At 41.1% G+C, this 21,828-nt stretch overlaps 1 protein-coding gene and 1 long non-coding RNA gene across 9 annotated transcripts in view; one reads left to right on the top strand and one right to left on the bottom strand.

The window, feature by feature from the left end:
- Positions 1-10,337, bottom strand: part of LOC126457196 (uncharacterized) — a 225,604-nt gene extending 215,267 nt beyond the window's left edge. The window contains exon 1 of the long non-coding RNA XR_007585445.1: positions 10,255-10,337. This is a non-coding gene — a long non-coding RNA (uncharacterized LOC126457196). The remainder of the gene's footprint in view (positions 1-10,254) is intronic.
- The window catches only part of LOC126457194 (sodium bicarbonate cotransporter 3), a 989,834-nt gene that overhangs the window by 455,895 nt on the left and 512,111 nt on the right, over positions 1-21,828 (top strand). The gene's annotated exons all lie outside the window — the stretch shown is intronic.

Below are 21,828 nucleotides of genomic sequence, written 5' to 3'. Positions count from 1 at the left end.
ATGGAAAAATGAAGGGGGGGGGGGGGGTTTAAAGCGGTTGCAGAAGCATTCTCACTCATACCCAGCAAGCTCGTTTACGGGACATAGATGAACCTGTAACATTGTATTTACCCTGAACTATAAAGAGGCTACATATACTTTTTACGGTTCATCTCGCTTGGTAATCATAGCTCAAGAAAGGAGTTTATTGTTAATTTTGGTACGGAAATTAGTAGCATACTTTCTTTCACAGTTAAGGAAACATTTGAGCCATGTGCGGGGTTATATCGATAGCTGTGCTTGCGCGTCTTATTGCTTAGCTGCCGTTTCCCTGGCGGCTCGGCAAGGGAATTAAGTGCCCGTCCAGTTGACAAGCTATCTGCTGGGTTCATATTATCGCCGCTTGTACTCAAGTGCCGTGGCGGTCAGTAATCGTGTCTGAACGGTTGATGCTTACATCTCGAGCCGAACCTTTCCCTACTGGGGAGCTACAGCTTTGTCCTGCCTGTGCAGTGACACACCATGCAGTAACTCTATCAGCTGACTACATTGTAGGCGGCAGATTGTAGGCGGCAGGTTAGTTGAGGGTGGTAGGTTGTACCAATTACAAAATTACCTCAGTATTTATGATCAATAAACATAGTTTCTCAATAGCTTTGAATTTCAGTAAACATGGGTATTGCCTGGAGGAGACGCATCGATCGATGCACATTATTTCATTTATTTGACTACTATGTTCATCAAATGCGAGTGCCTCAGACCTCTGGAAATTAAGGTGTACAACAGAAGTGACAGACGATGCTGCCGAGCAGTGCTTTAATGCTCTAAACTGTCACCACGAGGACTATTATGCTGTTGTCTACGTAAATAGAAATTTGAACGTTAATTTGTTCAAAATCGTATATCTCCGAAAGTTCTCCACCGATTGCTTTGAAATCTTGACGTGAGCGTATTTTTATATACCTACTGGAGCGGCGCATGATATATAAATTATATACGTAATAAATAAAAAATGTAATATATATTTGCAATCCAAAAGGTTCAAGGTCACGCGGGAGGGGGGAGGGAGAGGAAATAGACAAAGGGGTGGAAGGAGACGGAGATGAAAAGTGGAAAGGAGAAGATGGAGAGAAGGGAGGAGGGGAAAGGAGAAGATGGAGAGAAGGTAGGAGGAGATGGACATAGGCAGAGGAGAGAAGGAGACTAGGACGTACTCGTATATCTAGTTCCCTTACATATTGCAAACGTGTGCTTTCCGTTTCCCATTTAATCAGACAGAGCCACTGCAACGTGTGGCCTGGCCGGGAACAGCTAGTATACCATACGAGTAATTTCCACAAATCTGAGGACGCTCGATCTGTTGAGCGAAATTGGTCAAATATACCAAATAAGACGCGACTTGTGGCGGTTTATCTGTGGCTTAGTTTTGAATTTTATTCTGTCAGAAATAATACTGCGTTTATTCGACCCTCCCATCGTAAAAATCACGAGAATTTATCCGTTTCGGAGGTCAAGCCTTCATCATCAGAATTACTGTTCAAGAATCCTTAAAAGCGACCTATATAAATCATGAACGAGAGCAATAAAAAGTAAAATAACGTGTCTACTTCCATTACAATTCATCCACGTCACCACCATCTGATAAAATAGACTAAAATGGAATGGCATATGTTTCCCATGGACAACTTACGCCATTCCATTTTAGCCTATTTAATGAGCTGTCTGCGGTGTGGGTGAACGTCTTAAGGCGACACGACAGCAAAAGAGGTAGCCACGTTATTTTATTTTTAATTTGCTCTTGTTTACGCTATTGGTCACTTTTAGAGGTACTTGCACAATAATTCTGATGATCAAGACCTGACCTTCGAAACGCGTCAATTCTACTGTTTTTACACTGTAAATAGGTGGTTGCGCTGACATTTTAAAATTGTAACAGTATTTTGTTCGGTATATTGATTAAGACAATGAAAAGATAATCTCAAATTTTCATCTGAATATATTCCATTTACTCGACGCACAGGGAAGGATCTCATTCTTCATCCAATCATTTCATACCGACTGTAGTGGCACTCACATCCACTTAGTGAGCTCTTTCATATTTCATGCAGCTTTCCTGTCTCTCGTCGCTTTTCTGGAAGAGTGGCACTTAGAATTCTTTTCATCTCTGAAGAGGACACCATCTCTCCACTTCCTCTGTGAAACACACAAAGCTTGTAACGATTGTTACTCCCCCTCATTTATGTCGTAATCGCTACGAGTCATTGTGCTAAATTAGGCAAATGAGTAGAGATCTGAATCATTTGGGATTCCGTTTTGTTTCACAAGCGTCAGCAGTAATTCTTGATCTAAAAGCAAATTTTGTATTAAATGCTTTGAAGAACATTTATTTTAAATATTTAAAATGGTATAAAATGCTGCCACAATGCAAACTTTGTGTATGTTTTACCATTTTTGCAGTGAATACCAAAACCGTTTGTTAGAAATAAATACTGCATCACTTGCAATATTTTACTGATAAAAAGTAAATTCATGAATGATACAACAGAGAGAGGCAAATATATAGGATCACAGGTAAATTGTTGACTGTAATTGAGAGCATAAGAAAATACTGCTGCAATTAAAACACTGTTAGTAATGAACATATTCAGTGATGTCCGTCATTACGTGATGCGGAAAACTAACGTAAGTTCTTTCGGTGGCTTCTCATACATCTCCTTAGTACATCCTGATGATTCATTTTAGCGTAGGCATCAATTTTAGAGAAGGATTGTTTGATTTCAACTGTTTCGGTGGCCTCGGCGAAATTGATAATAGGCGCTGGTGAAATCAGATGCAGGGTTATGAATGTATATCATCACAGACTTGCAACACAGATTCAGCGAGGGAGCTCTCCGGAAACCTGAACTTTCATGCCAGTATCTGCAGCAAAGTAGACGAATCGTCACAGTGCCCACGAGCAAAGTAGTAGCATGAAACCCAGGAGCTTAGCTTACTTGTAATGAACCAAGTCTTTTATCAGTTTACGCATTTCATTACATCAGCTAAACTACTTATAGCAACAGGTTGATTCTGTCTTTAGTTGGCGTAGAATGGTTTTCGACTGCACTCCTACATTTACATGCCCTGCTAATAATTCACCAATTACGAGGCTACTCGCACAAATCTACGGAAATTCGTCAGAGCTAAAGTACCTCACAAAATTTGGCTTCGAACAGAAAATTTTAGCGTCAAAGTAATTTCATCGGTTACAGGAACAAGGATTCGAATCAAGACATGGTGAATCATAAATTATTTTGCACATGCACGTATAAATTGGTACCAGGACTGATATAGCACTTTAACACTCAATAAGAAAAACCAGTACTTAATGAAACAATTCGTTAATTATTACTGTACTGCTATTATTGCGCTTAAGTATGCAAGGGCTGAGCAATACTGTATATTACATTTTGTTTATAATTAAATTACTTCGTCACTGTCCATTACAAGGACTGTGTTTAGCTGTCGGCAAACAGAAAATGTGAAAGTACTCATCTTTCAAGAGAGAATAAACTACGTTACCGAATCATGAAGCGGGAAAGCTACACAGTCGACAAGAGTAATTTATATTGTGACTTCAGTTTAGTGTAAGAGTAACAGATTTCAGCTCTAATAAAAATCACTAACTGTCACCTCTACAACGAAATGCCATCTGTAGCCAGATCCATCTGCCATCCTTACGGATGCGCTGAGTGCGCGCTCCACAATCAGTTCGATCAAAGTAAAGCCTATTGCTCTGGATTAGTGGGTGGCAGAATTTTCAGTGTTCATCACGAAGACATTCGGAAAACGCGTCGACAGAAAGGCGTCAGCTGCTTCTGACTCGCTTGATTGTTACAGATTCTGTCCACTTCCACCACTGGTCCCTGCAACATCTTACAAAACATTGTCTCCGCACACATTAAAATAATACCAGTGTAGAGCTCCATTTCAACAGCACTATCATTTAAATAAGTCACAAAGATTGTTTAAAATTAGGCTGTCAAATACGAGGGTTGTCCTGAAAGTAAGTTCCGATCGGTCGCTAAATGGAAACCAAGCTACACTTTCCAGATACTTTTCTATATAGTAGGCTCCAACTTAGACATCTGTCGGAGCGTTATACCAAATTTCCAACACCATCGTCATAGATGGCAGCCGCCTGTACTTTCCGATAATTCTCTACGTTGGTCTACAGCGCGCAGTCTGCGCCCAAGTGTTGTCTTCGTATCCAGCGTTTCATGTGAACAGAGATGATACTTAGGACGAGCCAATTAGGGCTGTTTTGTGGGTGATCGAACAAAATTCCCATCGAAAAGGCTGCAGGAACGTCTTCACTGCCGCTGCAGAGTGCGGCTGAGAATTGCCATACAGAAGGTAGTGCGTGGCAGATGTGTTTGGTGGGCTGCATTCATTAAAGCGAAGCTCCTCAGCGGGCCCTCCTACTCTCCGAGAGACGTTGTTGTTCTAGGCACTGTTACTCGCTCACAGTGCACTCACAACTGAAAAGAGCGTCTTGATGCGATCGACGGTCATACTAGAGACGCTACCCAACACATCTGTGCAAAGCTTCATCGGGTTTTCACTTTGGTGTCCATTACGCGACTGATCGGAACTTACTTTCTGGACAACCCTCGTAGTTTCAAAATGCGAATACGTAGAGAATTTGATATTTTATACGGTGGACAATTTTTTCCATCAATTTTGTTATAAAAATTGGGTCACGGACGAAGACAGAAAACGATACAGGGCATGAAATTATCAAATCAAGTGACAAAGCCAGACACCAGAAATATCTTTAAAAAAATCAGGAATTAAAAAGGAAAGGAAGGTACGATTTAATATAAATAACTTGGACTTCAAGAAGAGGAAAGGGAAAATGTGCATGATAATAACTGAGAATGGTAATGGAACAGCAGAAAAGCAGTAAATAATGAATGAATGGATAGATGAGGCGCTTATAAGACATATATGAGGCAAGAGATCCTCCAGGTGCTTTGCATATGGATCTGATGATGAATTAATCAGAGGAGAAAGGATTTACAGTCATTACGGAAGAAGTTGAGGTAGCACTTAATGAAATGAACTATGAAAAAGTAACTGGTGGAGATGGAATGCTGGAAGAATTCATCAAATTTTCAATACAAGGCACGGCAGAAATACTGTAATAACAGTGAGAAAGATGGCTGCCCTATGACACCAAGGCAATAGTAATTGTGCCAGTTCCGAAGAAAACTAATACCAAGAAATTGTATTGAATACAGAACAAAAAAATTTGATACCTCCTTCGGCAAATATTCTACAAATAATAGCGAAGTGAACCTCGTGTGTGTGTGTGTGTGTGTGTGTGTACTTTTCGCGCAAACTAAGCTAACACGGCTAGGTGGCCGACAGGAGTGACTGTAAAGGCATTTTCCATTTACATTGCTCCCGTCAGCCATTGCGCCGAGTGCCAGCTGGTCGAATAGGGTGCACTGAGGTGACAACTCACGGGATAGCGATACGCACATAAACAGATGGAGGTAGTGACGCGTACAAGAGGTATAAAAGATCAGTACACTGGCGGAGCTGCCATTTGTACCAAAGTGTTCCATGTGAAAATGTTTCGGAAGTGATTATGGCCGCACGACGGGAATATTAAGACTTTGAACACGGAATGGTAGTTGGAGCTAGACGCATGGGACATTTCGGAAATCGTTAGGGACTGCAATATTCCGAGACTCACAGTGTCAAGAGAGTGTCGAGAATAGCAAATTTCAGGCATCACCTCTCACGACGGATAGCGGAGTGGCCAGTGGCCTTCGCTTAACTACCGAGAGCAGTGACATTTTCTTTGAGTTGTCAGTGCTGACACACAAGCAGCCTGCCGCCTTGGCCGAGCGGTTCTAGGTGCTCCAGTCCGGAACCGCGCTGCTGCTACGGTCGCAGGTTCGAATTCTGCCTCGGGCATGGATGTGTGTGATGTCCTTAGGTTAGTTAGGTTTAAGTCATTCTAAGTCTAGGGGACTGATGACCTCAGATGTAAGTCCCATAGTGCTTAGAACCATTTGAGCTAACACACAAGCAACACTGCGCGAAATAACCACAAAAATCAATACAGGTCGTATGACAAACGTGTCCGTTACGACAGTGCGGCGAAATTTGGCGTTAATGGGCTACGGCATCAGACGACCGACGCGAGTGTCTTTGCTTATAGCACGACATCGCCTACAGATCCTCTCCTGGGATCGTGACCACAGTGACTGGACATTAGGCAAATGTGTATTAAATCTTACGGGATTTGACTGCTAAGGTCATCAGTCCCTAAGCTTACACACTACTTAACCTAAATTATCCTACGGACGGACACACCCACCCATCTCCGAGGGAGGACTCGAACCTCCGCCGGGACCAGCCGCACAGTCCATGACTGTAGCGCCTAAGACCGCTCTGCTAATCCCGCGCGGCGGACGCTAGGCGAATGGAAAACTGTTGCCTGGTCAGATTGGTGCCTGTTTCAGCTTGTAAGACCTGATAATAGGTTTCCAGGGTGGGGCAGACCCCACGAAGCCCTCGACCGTAGTTGTCAACAAGGCGTTGTGCAACCTGGAGTTGGCTCGATAATGGTGTGGGCTGCGTTTACGTGGAATGAACTGGATCCTCAGGTCTAACTGAACCGATCATTGAGTGGAAATTATTACGTTCGTCGACTTGGAGACCATTTGTAGCCATGCACTGACTTCATGTTTCCAAACAACTATGGGGTGTATATGGATGACATTGCGCCTGTTCGCAGCTCGTGGTCGTGCGGTAGCGTTCTCGCTTCCCGCGCCCGGGTTCCCGGATTCGATTCCCGGCGGGGTCAGGGATTTTCTCTGCCTCGTGATGACTGGGTGTTGTGTGATGTCCTTAGGTTAGTTAGGTTTAAGTAGTTGTAAGTTCTAGGGGACTGATGACCATGAATGTTGAGTCCCATGGTGCTCAGAGCCACATTGCGCCAAGTCACTGGCAACAGTTGTTCGCGATTGGTTGGAAGAACATCGTGGGCATTTCGAGCTAATGATTTGGCCGCCAGGACCTCCCTAAATTAATGCCATCGAACATTTACGGGACATAATCGAGAGGTCAATTCGTACAGAAAATGCTGTACCGGCAACACTGTCGCAAATATGGACGGCTATAGAGGCAGCATGGCTCAATATTTCTGCAGGGGACTTCCAACTACTTGTCGCGCTCGTGTCAAGTCGAGTTACTGCAGTACTCAGGGCAAAAGGATGTCGAACACGATATTGGAAGCTATACCATGATGTTTGTCGCCTTATTGTATGTGTGTATGTAGGAGGACGGGGTGGCCGCTGTTATAGAGGTAAGTGAGCAAACGGAACAGTTGGACCTGAGGGGCGCCTGAGGATACGAAAGATGGTTGGCGGGTGACAATACGGGCGTGCAGTCCCGAAGTTTTGAAGTATAGGACTAATATAAATGATTCATTCGTTTTCAGAGTTCTGTATTTTCCGAAGTATTACACCTACAAATACGATTGAAGCTTGAATATAATCGTAAACGCGCAGGGTCTGCATTGTGCCCAACTGTTGGCGTTACGAGTGCAGTTGCGACAAAGCAAGAAAAGAGTTTTTGTGTGTTGGAATATGTGAGATGTTCATCTGTTAAAACAGCGTAGCGTGCATTAAGAAGCAAGGAGAACCACCAAGTAAATGGAGCACTGTGCATTGCTATCCACGGCTTAGGGACATTTGTTGTGTGTGAATGCAGGTAAGTAGCGGTCGACCAAGCGTTCCATATCCAACCGTGGAGAGGATGAGAGATGGTGTCAACGGACGTGTGCTACGTTTCATTTCCTAAAAAACCGCAAGAGAGCGATACAAAAATTGGACATTGGCCAATAGTAAGTATCGATCCCGACCCAAAGACTGAGTAGTCACGTGCGCTATGAGAACGAAGTGATGCTAATGGTATCTAGCGGGCAGCTTCAGTTTGTGAGCACAGCGGTCTGATTGGCTAAATTCAATGCTAATCAATTCGGATATCAAATTTTCTTCTTAACCATTATTTCTCAGCACAACCTATCCAACAACACCCTTACAAGCTTTTCAGGATATTTTCGACCACCCTGTGCATATCGATATCTAGGTAACAATTTTATTACCAAACAACGTAAAATGTAATATCAGCACTGGCTTAGAAACAATAAACGTGACAGGCATTAAAGAATCAATGTATGCAATAGCTGTGGTGTATCCGAGAGTGTGGAAAATTCACAGTGTCATGGCGAGTTATATGGTGTGGTAACTCTACATCGCCCATCCATGAAGAAGGTTTGGTTCGGAAGCGTACGGGTTGGGTTCGAAGATATGGGTGTCAAAAAGGGCATCGTTCCAGTGGACTTCGTATTGTAAGAAGTATAGGAAGACGGTGAAGCTGCTTGGAATCGAGTGCCGAACTGGCCGAAAAAAAAATCAAATGACTCTAAGCACAATGGGACTTAACATCTGAGGTCATCAGATCCCTATACTTAGAACTACTTAAACCTAACTAACCTAAGGACAGCACACACATCCATGCCCGAGGCAGGATTCGAACCTGAGACCGTAGCAGCAGCGTGGTTCCGGACTGAAGCGCCTAGAACCACTCGGCCAAAGCGGCCGGCTAACTGACCGACATTGGCCAGAATGTTCCTTCTAGAATGTTGGACAATGCTGTAGAAAGTTCAAAATCATTCAGACGATTTGAGAATGTTCTAGGTCTCCGGAGTAATTCAAAATTAACAGTACGTGAAGTTTTAGTAGATGAAATCAATCCATGTTTGAAGAAATCATTTCTTTGGTCTCGAGTGAGGAAATAGTAATGGCACTCAATTGATTGTGTAACTGTCCACATTTTCAACAGCCCTAATGAATAAATAGATAAATTCGAACTTCCGGTATGCTGGAATAGCTGTGGATCAGCAACTTCTGTTAATCAGTACAACGGAAAACAAGTCAAAATTTGAAAAGTTTACTTTTATATTCACTAGACGAATAGTTTAGGGCGGAAACCCACTTTAAAGTCATCCTACAAGGCAGAAAACAAAATTTACTCTCATATACAATACAGGTAATATCATACTCTTAAGCATATGCCACAAAAACAGAACATATCGTTTCATGACTTACGTAACAAAGTCAAAAATAATATTTCGGAAGATGTGAAAACCAAGTCAAAAATGTGCAACGAACAGCTACAGCTCATACAATTCATACATTTGGTAATAACATGTGTTGCACATGAGTGTAAATTCGGTTTTCTGCCCTGTATGATGATTTGATAATGGGTCTCGCCCCGAAACTAGTCATCTAATTAATGAAAAATTAAAATTTGTAACTTCGGACTGGTTTTCCGATACAGTTTTTCCGAACGTTATTCAAAATTACTCAACCTGATTATTTGAAAGAATCGTTTCAATACTCAGAAATGAGCCGCGCGGCGTAGCCGTGCGATCTGAGGCAACTTGTTACGGTCCGCGGTGCTCCCCCTCCCCCCCCCCCCCCCTTGCAGAACTAGCACTCCTGGAATAAAGGATATTGCGGAGACATGGCTTAACCACAGCCTGGGGGATGTTTTCAGAAAGAAATTCTCATTCTGCAGCGGAGTGTGCGTTGATACGAAACTTTCTAGCACATGAAAACTGTGTGCAAAACTGGTATAGCACTTGCCGGCGAAGGCAAAAGCCCCAAGTTCGAGTCTCGGTTCGGCACACAGTTTTAATCTGCCAGGAACTTTCATATCAGCGCACACTCCGCTGCAGAGTGAAATTCTCATTCTGGAAACATCCCCTAAGCTGTGGCTCAGCAATGTCTCCGCAAGATCCTTTGCTTCACGATTGCTAGTTCTGCAAGGTTCACAGGAGAGCTTCTGTAAAGTTTGGAAGGTAAGAGACGAGGTACTGGCAGATGTAAAGCTGTGAGGATGGGGAATGAGTCGTGCTTGGGTTTCTCAGTTGATAGAGCACTTGCCCGCAATAGGCAAAGGTGCCGAGTTCGAGTCTCGGTGCGGCACACAGTTTTAATCTGCGTGGAAGGTACTCTTAGCCCTATTACAAGAACCCATTCAAACTAATTGAGGTGCTGATAAAGGCGTCTTTGTCGCCTTCTTGAGTAATATCAATAGCGTTCTTGACATATCAAGTCACCACGTCCAATCTCAAAGTTAACTAGATTTTTAAAGCAAAGCTGATTTACACCATCAGAGTGGCGGTACTAGATGTAGAAACATGCTTACCAATTTCCGTTTACGTCGCACTACTGCTGCTTGGTATTGCGATTTCTTTTCCGTCAGTGTAGTTTCGGCATGGTTTGACATCTGGAACAAGTGTAGAGACATGCTACAGTTTGCCGAGAAGGTAGTAGTACTGAAAACACGTCTTAGGATAAAATGGCAGTTAGAACTTTTGATATTTCCATTTTTCGTACAGTGAATAATCGAAGATACACAGCCACTGCAAAAGACTATGTGGCAGACAATACTGTAAAGTGAAACTTCTTGGCAGATTAAAACTGTGTGCCGGACCGAGACTTGAACTCGGGACCTTTGCCTTTCGCGGGCAAGTGCTCTACCAACTGAGCTACCTAAGCACGACTCACGCCCCGTTCTCACAACTTTACTTCTGCCAGTACCTCGTCTCCTACCTTCCAAACTTTACAGAAGCTCTCCTGCGAATCTTGCACAACTAGCAAGAAATGATATTGCGGAGACATGGCTTAGCCACAACCTGGGGGATGTTTCCAGAATGAGAATTTCACTCTGCAGCGGAGTGTGCGCTGATGTGAAACTCATGGAAACATCCCCCAGGCTGTGGCTAAGCCATGTCTCCGCAATATCCTTTCTTTCAGGAGTGCTAGTTCTGCAAGGTTCGCAGGAGAGCTTCTGTAAAGTTTCGAAGGTATGAAATGAGGCACTGGCAGAAGTAAAGCTGTGAGAACGGGGCGTGCTTCGGCAGCTCAGTTGGTAGAGCACTTGCCCGCGAAAGGCAAAGGCCCCGACTTCGAGTCTCGGTCCGGGACACAGTTTTAATCTGCCAGGAAGTTTGATATCAGCGCACACTCCGCTGCAGAGTGAAAATCTCATTCTGGAATACTGGAAAGAGTGACAGCGGATTTATACTCTTATCAGCGGATTTATACTGTTATCACTGGTTCAGAAATTATTTTGTCGTTCAGAACACCTAAAAAATTATAAGATTTGCTAAAGCTCAATTTCAGAACTGCGTCATATGCGGTACGTGTTACCTCTACAACACATTGTACCATTATGGACTGTTATACGGTTGTGGGAGGCTTCTGTCCGATGTGCTGGTGGCTCTCGCATGTGGGCGGACAGAGGGGGCTCCTTTGTAGGGGAGACGAGCAAATCAGCGCCGTGACATTTTGCTCGTGGCTAGAAAGGAACCCGTGGGCACACAGCGCCGGACGCGAGGACGTGCCTGTCCGTCTGTAGCCGCGCTGGGCACTCCCACGCACCCGCACTGTAATCTGCGCTCACGTTTTCATCCGCTCAGCAGACTCGCTCGCGTCTTTCTATCGCAAAACGCGGCCATGTGAAAATGTGGGGCACTGGCGCTCTTTCTCTCTGTGCAAGTCGCTGCGCTCAGTCTAGAAATGGCAGCGTTATACATAGTCTCCCAGACCAATTTGAAACAGGTAAAGGTCTTCGGTAGTTCTAAGTCTCCGCCCACGCACTTCACACGAGCCACGCAAATCCCACACTGAAATATCTTTCAGCGGGTGGTCTTGCTGGCGAAAATCTAGCACGCAACTGTTTAAATTTAAAGCAAAAACAAATATATAATGATGCCTGTACAAATTTGTTGCCACTATTAATTGCTTAGAAACTAAAGACATTCTACATGTAATCAGATCAATACTACTGGGCACAAAGTATCGCATTTTCAGGTGCGAAAAAGTCGCCACCTCACGTAATTCGCAACTACACTTTCAACCGCATGTTGGGTTGCATAACTCCATTGCCAGAGGATATAAAAATCCTAGGACTGACCAGGCAACGAACCCCAGAACTTTGGCTCTTGGTCTGGCACTTTATTTCAACCACACAAACACATAGTCAGCTATTATGCAAAAAAATGTTTTATCTTTGTTCACACCGTACGTATTTCGATTTTTTCCTTTCAAAAGGTCGATTATTAGCCTAAAACTAAATTGTAATTATAGATATACAGTATGATTCATAGAGATTCATCCGATTTCACGAGGTTATATCTTCTATAAGAACGAAGATGCATATCTGAGATACGATTTAGTTTCCGCACATGAATACAGTGTAAACCAACCATCCACTGTACAAAAAAATGTCTTCCACATTCATGCACGTACAACTTCGATATGTTACTTACCATTACGTTTAGGATTAAAATTTTCATGTATTAAATGTTTATTTGACACTGCAACAGTGGAGCCATAGTCACAGACCACAAAATTTTTCTTAAAAGAAGGGGTTGCGTTACCGGTTTCAACGAACTACATCGTCATTTTCAAATGTAAAACATCAACTGGAGAATATATAATGGGAATTGTACCCATACATCTGACAACAGTTACGAGAAATAATGAGACCAGGCAACCGAGGCAATGGTGGCACAACCAAGTCACTACAAGTTATATCCATGCTTGCCCAATTGTCCATTTCATGTCGTGATGCAAAGCAGACAAAAACTACACCAGTGTAAAAATTGCCAAGCATTCTTGCAATGTGTTCTGATGTGACACAACGAGAGTATGTCTGATATAAATTCACTAGTCGTAAGTGTTTCAAGTACAGCAAGTTTCCATACGGAATGCAGCACATAATATAATTTTACTGTGTTCCGAAAAATGAATCTCGAAACACACTGTACTCTCATGTAGGACTGACACACTACTATAATCAGGCAATTCTTAATCTGGTGTAGTTTTTATCTATTCTGCATCATAACATGGAACGAACAGTTGGGCAAGCATGGCCATAACTTGTAGTGACTTGGTTGAGCCACCATTCTCTCGGCTGCCTGGTCTCATTCTTTCTCGTAATTATTGTCAGATGTATGGTCATAATTCCCATTATATATTCTCCAACTGCTCTTTTACATTTGAAAATGACGACGTAGTTCGTTGGAACTGGTAGCGTAACCCCCCTTTTTTTAAGAAAAAATTTATGTGCTGTGACTATGGCTTCACTATTGTAGTGTCATATAAAGATTTAACTTATATTTAGTCACACTCCTTACGACAGTTATGCCTGAATATAGAATTTTCATTTATCTTTCTCAAATGTTCAATGCACCGTCCATGAGATGCATGTTAAACATCCAGACGACGTTGAAGCACACTCTGTTACAAGACAAGACATGTTTTGATAAAGACGTAAGCTTGAACATTTGTGCCTGATTCCTTATTGAATCGTCCTAAGGGTACATAATAATAATAATAATTTTAATAATAATAATAATAATAATAATAATAATAATGCAATGTAACATATACCGTACAGTTAAAAGGAAGTCACGCTTGATCAAGGTCCGCGTCACTTTCCATTTTTAACCAGACATAACGTCTGAGAAAGGAGAGAAATAATGCGAAGAAATATTCATGCATATGATCTGCCACGTAACAGTACCTAACATTATTTCATTTAAAATATTTGAGAGATTGCACCAATCATATTGAATGAGCAACAAAAATCTGTTTCTTTTGGTTGTACTTATATAAAAGCAAAGACTTGGAAAAATTAATATCTGTAACCCACTGATGTTATACCAACCTTCGTTCGTCGATAATTGTTATTGTTCTGTCTGTGAAAATACTGCAAAAGATTGTCACCTCCTCCTTGTTCTGGCGTCGGCACAATTAGGATGAACGTGTACTCGTACAATTTTGGCAATAATATTTGCACCGTTGTATTTCAAACTTCTTTTCATTTTTTAAAACGATAAACGTCTCAGTTCTCCAGATTTAGTTATCTACTGCAATTAATTTCTGGGTTTTTAAATTATGTTGGAAGCGACTTGCATGGTGACGCGACGATAGAGTGCCACCTATTGTTCGTAATTTTATTTTTAATAAGCCAGACCTACATCTTAATTCGGTAGATGCTGTTTCCAGCAATTTGTCATCAATAGTATAGTTGTACTGTAGCGGATTTCTTTTCCTATGTATGCGCTACATGTGACCTTTTTTTACGTCCAGTGTCAATTGCCAGACCCTGCACCACTCATCAACCCTCTGCAGCTCCTTTTGCAATGGCGTTGCAACCATATCATTTGTGAACAGCCTTATGGAGCTTTCGACGTTTTGTACTGTATATATTGTAAACAGTAACCTTCCTATCATACTGCGTTTGGATACTCCCGGAAGTACCTTTACATCTGTCGAGACTTGGTAAGACTTTTTTTTTTTCCACTAACAGGCAGTGCGGATCGGTGTCATATGTCTTCCTGCAGTCTAGGAACGCGGTACCGACCGGAGCGCTGATGTCTACAGTAGTGTAGACCTCATGCAGGAACAGAGCGAGCTGAGTTTCACATCTCTCTGTGCGCAATCAATGTTGATTTCTATACAGGAGATTTTCGTTCTCCAAAAGCGTCATAATATGTGAGCGTACAGGAAGTTCCATAACTGTACAACAGATTGACGTCACCGATATAGGCCTATAATTACGACCTATCTTGAAAACTGGAATGACTTGCGCTTTTTTTCCAATCGATAGGTATGCTTTGCTCCTCCAAAATCCTACGTGCCTGAAGTTACTGAGTTTTAAACTGTCGATTTGATTTCTTAGCTTTTGCGAACCGTTTCGTAGTAACGATGTTTAACAGCCTGTTCTTCTTCCAAGAAAAAAAAAGAAACGTAACCATGCTAGTCATGTTCTTACCAAACAAAACAAAACCACTATTGCCACACAAAAAAGGGCACAACTAAAATTCAAAGACGAGATACATATGCCTCATTTACCTAATAACAAGGACTGAGGTATATGTGTGCCAAAGCAAGGGTAAAATAATTAAGTCCAGGAAATGCGGAAACCAAAATATGCTGTAATTGCAGAAAACTAGTGTTTCAGTTCTCTTACTGAGGATGCTATTCGATATAATAGGCCAAATCTGTACACCAACGTCACAAATTTGAGTCATAGCTTAGGAATACATAACTCCTTGAACTGTCAAAATTAAATTGCCTTGAAGGCAATACACCTAGCATTTTACGTACCAAAATGTATATAAATGATCGACATTGTCAGTCATTTTGACATTACTGCAGACGACATACTCGCCACGAGAGAAGAGCTGCTGCATTGATATTTACAACGATTCACTATATCATTTATTTTTCAGTCACTTAATATGTTGTTCACGAAGCTACAAACTTGTCTGGTGATACTTCAAACCAAAAAACTAAGCCAGTCCAAATCCAAATTATTTCATAAAATTAGATCTTTTATTTTACGGGATCCGTTGGGTAATTGATTTTTAATATAGCAGTATATGACAAGATCTTATTCTAGTTACTCTACTGTTACAAATTGTTCAGTTCAAAAATGCTTGAATGTACGACTGTATATAATCAAAACAGTGACTGTACATTTTAACTAGTTTCAAGCCCATCTTCAAATGGCGACGTACTTTCGTTTATTACTTATGCTTCTTGTGAACAGAAAATATTTATTCTGCATTGTTTTAGAAAAACGCTAAGATAATCATATTACAATCAAACTGCAGACTCAGGAACGTTTTGACCTCGTTTCTAATTACTCTTCTCTGTTCGCAGGTAATAACCACCGATGGTCCTGGATATCGACATCCTGGTGATGTATTGCCAAGCCTAGGATCAGCAGGCTTAAAAATTTTGGAACATTAGCGTAGAAATCAGTTTAAGTCACAGAAGTGTAATACTTTCGAGATGAATCGACAAATTTAAAGTCACCGATCCCTATTTTTCCAGTTCTAACTCAATTCAAGACGCCTTTTTAGCGTCCTAATGAAATATTGTTGATCTGAGCAATTCAGCTGTTCACTTGTCAGAGATGTCCCTAGAAGTTCGATGAGAGCTTCGCATATTGTTTTTCTGCGTAAGCTTTACGAACATTTATTTAAATATTGCGATCAGACTGTAGCCAATTAATCTGCCTGCAGTCACTTAACCCAGAGGTATGAATGGACTCCCACTGACTAACACTGAATCGAGTTAATTTTTTGTCACTGCATCACACTTCATTTCGTTCGTTCACAGCATAAGTGCAGCCTTACCTCGAAACAACGAAATTCTGCCCCCTTCGTATTACAACATGAAAAATAGAGTTGCTTCTAACAGTAAGTCATAGTAGGAATCTCTTTTTGCTGAATGGTAGGCCTTGTCACTGAAATCAGAGCCGTGAAGAATCTGATTATTAATGTTCATATTTTTAAGAGGGCTCTGAAAATACCTTACAAGCTATTGTTTATATTCCTTGTAGTGTACGATGTCAGTGACGAATTATAACTTCATTTACGGATCGATTCCTTCAGGGTGGGCTCCATAGCATGGTGGAATATCCTCCTTCAAATAATTTTATTTCTTTTTTTATCCGCACTGTTACGAAATAGTTCACTTAGTTGCTTATCTGCCAGATAGACTTATTTATCTAAATTGACAGCTGCGAAAATTTCATTTTCAAATTTTGAATCATTAAGTTCTTAAGCCAACGTATATAACAATAAGAATTACAGCTAAATTCAGCCATATTATCATCTAATCCCTGTTTCATTACTGGTGACTGGATGATAACTACTGACACTAAAGAACCCTAACAATAAGCTGCTACTTAATTCCATTTGTTAACTTACTACGAACAATCTTAGTATTTCGACACATAAGCAAAACTCAAGCTATTTGCAATGTGAAAATGTATTAGATGACATTCGGTAATTGAAATTAAACAAATGAAAACGGTTGACTAACCTATGTACATTCATCGAAGTTTCTAGTAAACACTTTACAAGCTATAAGGTTCAATAAATCTAGTAGCACACTTCGCAAATATTTAAAAATATTAAGTTACGATGAAAATCCTGATAAAATTTTAGGGAACTATATCTCTTAGCACCATATTTTGGTGAAATGAGGTACAGATTGTAACGAAAACAAAGTAACATTAGGAGAAGCAGAAATAATTTTTTAGAGAGGAAAACAAGAGGTGATACACGAAATGAAATACTCTTATAGGGACACAATTACTAACTATACACTATTATAGATACAGCCACGTCTGTGTTCTAAGATCGTTGAGACGATCAATTAATTAAAACATGGGAAGAGCAGTACCTCCAGTAGGACGTTAGAACACAGGCTAGCTAGCCTAATACATCAGGAGACAAGAAGACAGTTTCTGCATAGCTTGAGGTTTGCGTCACACAGCTTGAAAGTGCTGTTGGGCCGACATTCCAAAATTTGGACGAACTCCAAGGGTTCATGGGCTTTGTTCCGAAAACCGATTTCACCGTTGACGCGTTATCCCGAGCTGCTCCGAACATCTGGGGCATCCGAATGGTTCAGTTACCGTTGGAACCCACCGGAACGTTTATGATAACGTTACAACACACTAGAAAGTATATGTAGCCCAAAACTAAACGTTACGATTCATGAATGATTCCTTACAAAGGCAAGACTTATTGTAAGGATTATGTTCGCCTTGTATGAGTACGAAGGTAGTGCACCGCACATGAACAGTCCTAGAAATAGTTCACATTTTGAAGGTTTTCTTCACAAACTACTTCAACAGGGTTATTCTTTTTCCCAGATCTGTTGAACAACCTGAAATCTTAAGTCAGTCATACGATACTTTTGTCCCAGACTCCGTCTATTAGGATAAAAAATATAGAAGTGGTGCTACATCGTTGTCATCACTGCAGTTTTATACTAGTATCTGAAACTTTTATATTTTAATCGCACAATGGCTTTTGATAAACTTACCTAGGATTTAACTGTAATTAGCAATGATAGGTAAGCACAGATACGTCTTCCTGTCCGACAAAGATTATTTAATCTCACTTCTGTTTTATTGTTTTACTATATGTAGTTTTATGTTACACTACTTTTCTACCTCCTCATATGTACATGTCAGGAGTGGTTGAGGAACATAAGTGGGCATCAAGGACTGATCCTGTTCATTCTAGCACATGGAATGAAAAAGAGAGGTGCCAAAAAAATTGAGATTTATTCTCCTATTCTACGGGGTACATTTGGTCCATCGTCCGCTGCGACCACGGGGGAAACCACGCGCATATATATACACTGTATACATTGATATAAAAATCGAGGATGGAAACATACTCTTTCAGAATGAATTATTATGGAAATAATGCTGCAAGATGTAAACATTGATTTTCTCGCGACACTCAGTATCCACATGTCATTTCTAAATTGAAATTTGAAACATTGCTATTGGCTGATGTCCAGCAACCGTGCGTTAACTTAATTACAGAATGTATGTATAGCCACCTCGGCTGCATAAAATTGTTGTCAAATTGACCATGGTTTCGACAGCAGTAAGGTGGTCTTCATCAGAATAAAAATTACATAGGATTTCATGTAATCACACCATAGGTACATGTATTATTTAGAATAGAAGGAGACCATACTGAAGTTGGTACCTGTGAGGTTTTATAAAAACAAAATTATGTTCAGTTTTTTCGTTTTCCATTGATCATCTATAATCACTTTCCAGTTTCAGATAGTTCTTTTTTTTTCTTTTTTCCACTCTCCCATGCATTCAAGTACCATTTTCTAGGTTTGCCTTCACTGAAATTCTTAAAATTTCATATATTTATTTTATTATTCTCGACTCTTGAATATAATTTTCATCCAGGTTACAACCTCTTTGATCAAGGAAAATGATGATTTATATCCCTGGATATAGATGAATATTTATTTGGTTAATTTATATCTACAAAAGTTCAATTTAAGTTTCCTTAGTTTTCCTTCAATCCTTACCTGACAGACTTGATTAGTCCTAATTTTTTAGTTAACATTTCTGTGTGCTGCGTCCGCTATTTTTCTTATAATTCTTTTTCCGAGTATATTCAGTCTACCTAGATTTAAAGTCATTCTTAATTATTCAAATTAATATAAATATTTTAGTCAAGCCAATTTGTTCTCCTGAATTAGTCTCATGCATTTGTTACACTTCTAAATAAGCATTTAACCGTTGTAGATACTCTTCATGCATACTTAAGCTCTTTCCAGTATTCTGAAGCCGGCCGTTGTGTCCGAGCGGTTCTAGGCGCTTTCAGTCCAGAACCACGCGTCTGCTACGGTCCCAGGTTCGAATCCTGCCTCGGGCATGGATGTGTGTGATGTCCCTAGGTTAGTTAAGTTTAAGTAGTTCTACGTTCTAGGGGACTGATGACCTCAGATATTAAGTCCCATAGTGCTCAGAGCCATTTGAACCATAACACTGAATGTCACGTAGCTCTTAGTATATCAAAGTGTTAATAGAACACACATTTGTCCTGTTTTACGCATTTACTAATTAATTTATTAGTAACAATTGCAGTGAATAATTGTTGATGATATGGATGCAAACTGAAATACGAGGTGCATTCAAGTTCTAAGGCCTCCGATTTTTTTTCTAATTAACTACTCACCCGAAATCGATGAAACTGGCGTTACTTCTCGACGTAATCGCCCTGCAGACGTACACATTTTTCACAACGCTGACGCCATGATTCCATGGGAGCGGCGAAGGCTTCTTTAGGAGTCTGTTTTGACCACTGGAAAATCGCTGAGACAATAGCAGCACGGCTGGTGAATGTGCGGCCACGGAGAGTGTCTTTCATTGTTGGAAAAAGCCAAAAGTCACTAGGAGCCAGGTCAGGTGAGTAGGGAGCATGAGGAATCACTTCAAAGTTGTTATCACGAAGAAACTGTTGCGTAACGTTAGCTCGATGTGCGGGTGCGTTGTCTTGGTGAAACAGCACTCGCGCAGCCTTTCCCAGGCGTTTTTGTTGCAGTGCAGGAAGGAATTTGTTCTTCAAAACATTTTCGCAGGATGCACCTGTTACCGTAGTGCCCTTTGGAACGCAACGGGTAAGGATTACGCCCTCGCTGTCCCAGAACATGGATACCATCATTTTTTCAGCACTGGCGGTTACCCGAAACTTTTTTGGTGGCGGTGAATCTGTGTGCTTCCATTGAGCTGACTGGCGCTTTGTTTCTGGCTTGAAAAATGGCATCCACATCTCATCCATTGTCACAACCGACGAAAAGAAAGTCCCATTCATGCTGTCGTTGCGCGTCAACATTGCTTGGCAACATGCCACACAAGCAGCCATGTGGTCGTCCATCAGCATTAGTGGCACCCACCTGGATGACACTTTTCGCATTTTCAGGTCGTCATGCAGGATTGTGTGCACAGAACCCACAGAAATGCCAACTCTGGAGGCGATCTGTTCAACAGTCATTCGGCGATCCCCCAAAACAATTCTCTCCACTTTCCCGATCATGTCGTCAGACCGGCTTGTGCGAGCCCGAGGTTGTTTCGGTTTGTTGTCACACAATGTTCTGCCTTCATTAAACTGTCGCACCCATGAATGCACTTTTGACACATCCATAACTCCATCACCACATGTCTCTTTCAACTGTTGATGAATTTCAATTGGTTTCACACCACGCAAATTCAGAAAACGAATTATTGCACGCTGTTCAAGTGAGGAAAACGTCGACATTTTAAGTATTTAAAACAGTGCTCATTCTCGCCGCTGGCGGTAAAATTCCATCTGCCGTACGGTGCTGCCATCTCTGGGACGTATTGACAATGAACGCGGCCTCATTTTAAAACAATGCGCATGTTTCTATCTCTTTCCAGTCCGGAGAAAAAAAATCGGAGGCCTTAGAACTTGAATGCACCTCATACAAGCAAAGAGGAAAAGTTGCAGTTCATAGATAAGGACAAAAAAGTAATGTGATTTCAGAGTCAATACGCGTTTGCAACAAAAATTTTATTTGGCGCATCTGAATGTCCTCTTTGTAGATATCATTCTTTGATACTTATAATCTATTTAAGTGTGTTATTTCTGGGAAGTATTTGAACTTCCTGACATGATTCTTATATTTGCCATGAAGTTGATTTATTAACGTTTTTTTCTAAGTGCTGCTGGGAAATCAGAGTTCTGAGTTCTAGATTGTTAAGACTTTTGTGAGAAGAGAGGTTCTTCAAACTGCCGAGATACTTACTACAAAAAAAAAAAAAAACTCTAGAATCTCAGAATATCCATTACAACCTATGTCCTCAATTATTTGCAGATTATATTCCCATCTCTGTCTTCCTCTACGATTTTTACACTTTACTGCTCCCTCTAATACCATAGAAGTTCTACCATCCTGTCCCTTCTTCTTACTGGTGTTTCACATATGCTCCTTTCCTCGCCGATACTGCAGAAAACACACTAAGTGATTAATTTATAGTTGTGAAAACGGCACAGTGAATTTCTGATTTTCAGTTGTTATCTCCTAAACATAAGACATTATTTACGCAGTTTCAAGTGAAAGGGCAAACACAAAATGGCGTTAGCAGAAAAAGGTAAAAAGAATTTATAGTTACCGTTTTCACACAGAAAAACTGATGTGATTTTGCGAATCACTACTTTTTTCCTCCCACACGATAAGAAAGCGATTGATTTCCAATAAGAAATTTTCAGATATCTTCTTGAGTAGTCCGAATCATGCGGCATCTTAAGCGTTTTATGCAGTTCCTCCACCCATTGCAGAATTACATTTCATTGCACGTCACTGTAGAGCGATATGTGGTTAGCGCATCACTCTGTCAGTCGTT

Source organism: Schistocerca serialis, chromosome 2, assembly GCF_023864345.2.
Source record: "Schistocerca serialis cubense isolate TAMUIC-IGC-003099 chromosome 2, iqSchSeri2.2, whole genome shotgun sequence".
NCBI classification, from domain to species: Eukaryota; Metazoa; Arthropoda; class Insecta; order Orthoptera; family Acrididae; genus Schistocerca; species Schistocerca serialis.
Note: the sequence above shows the minus strand (reverse complement) of the source record. Positions and strands in the feature narration are given on the sequence as shown.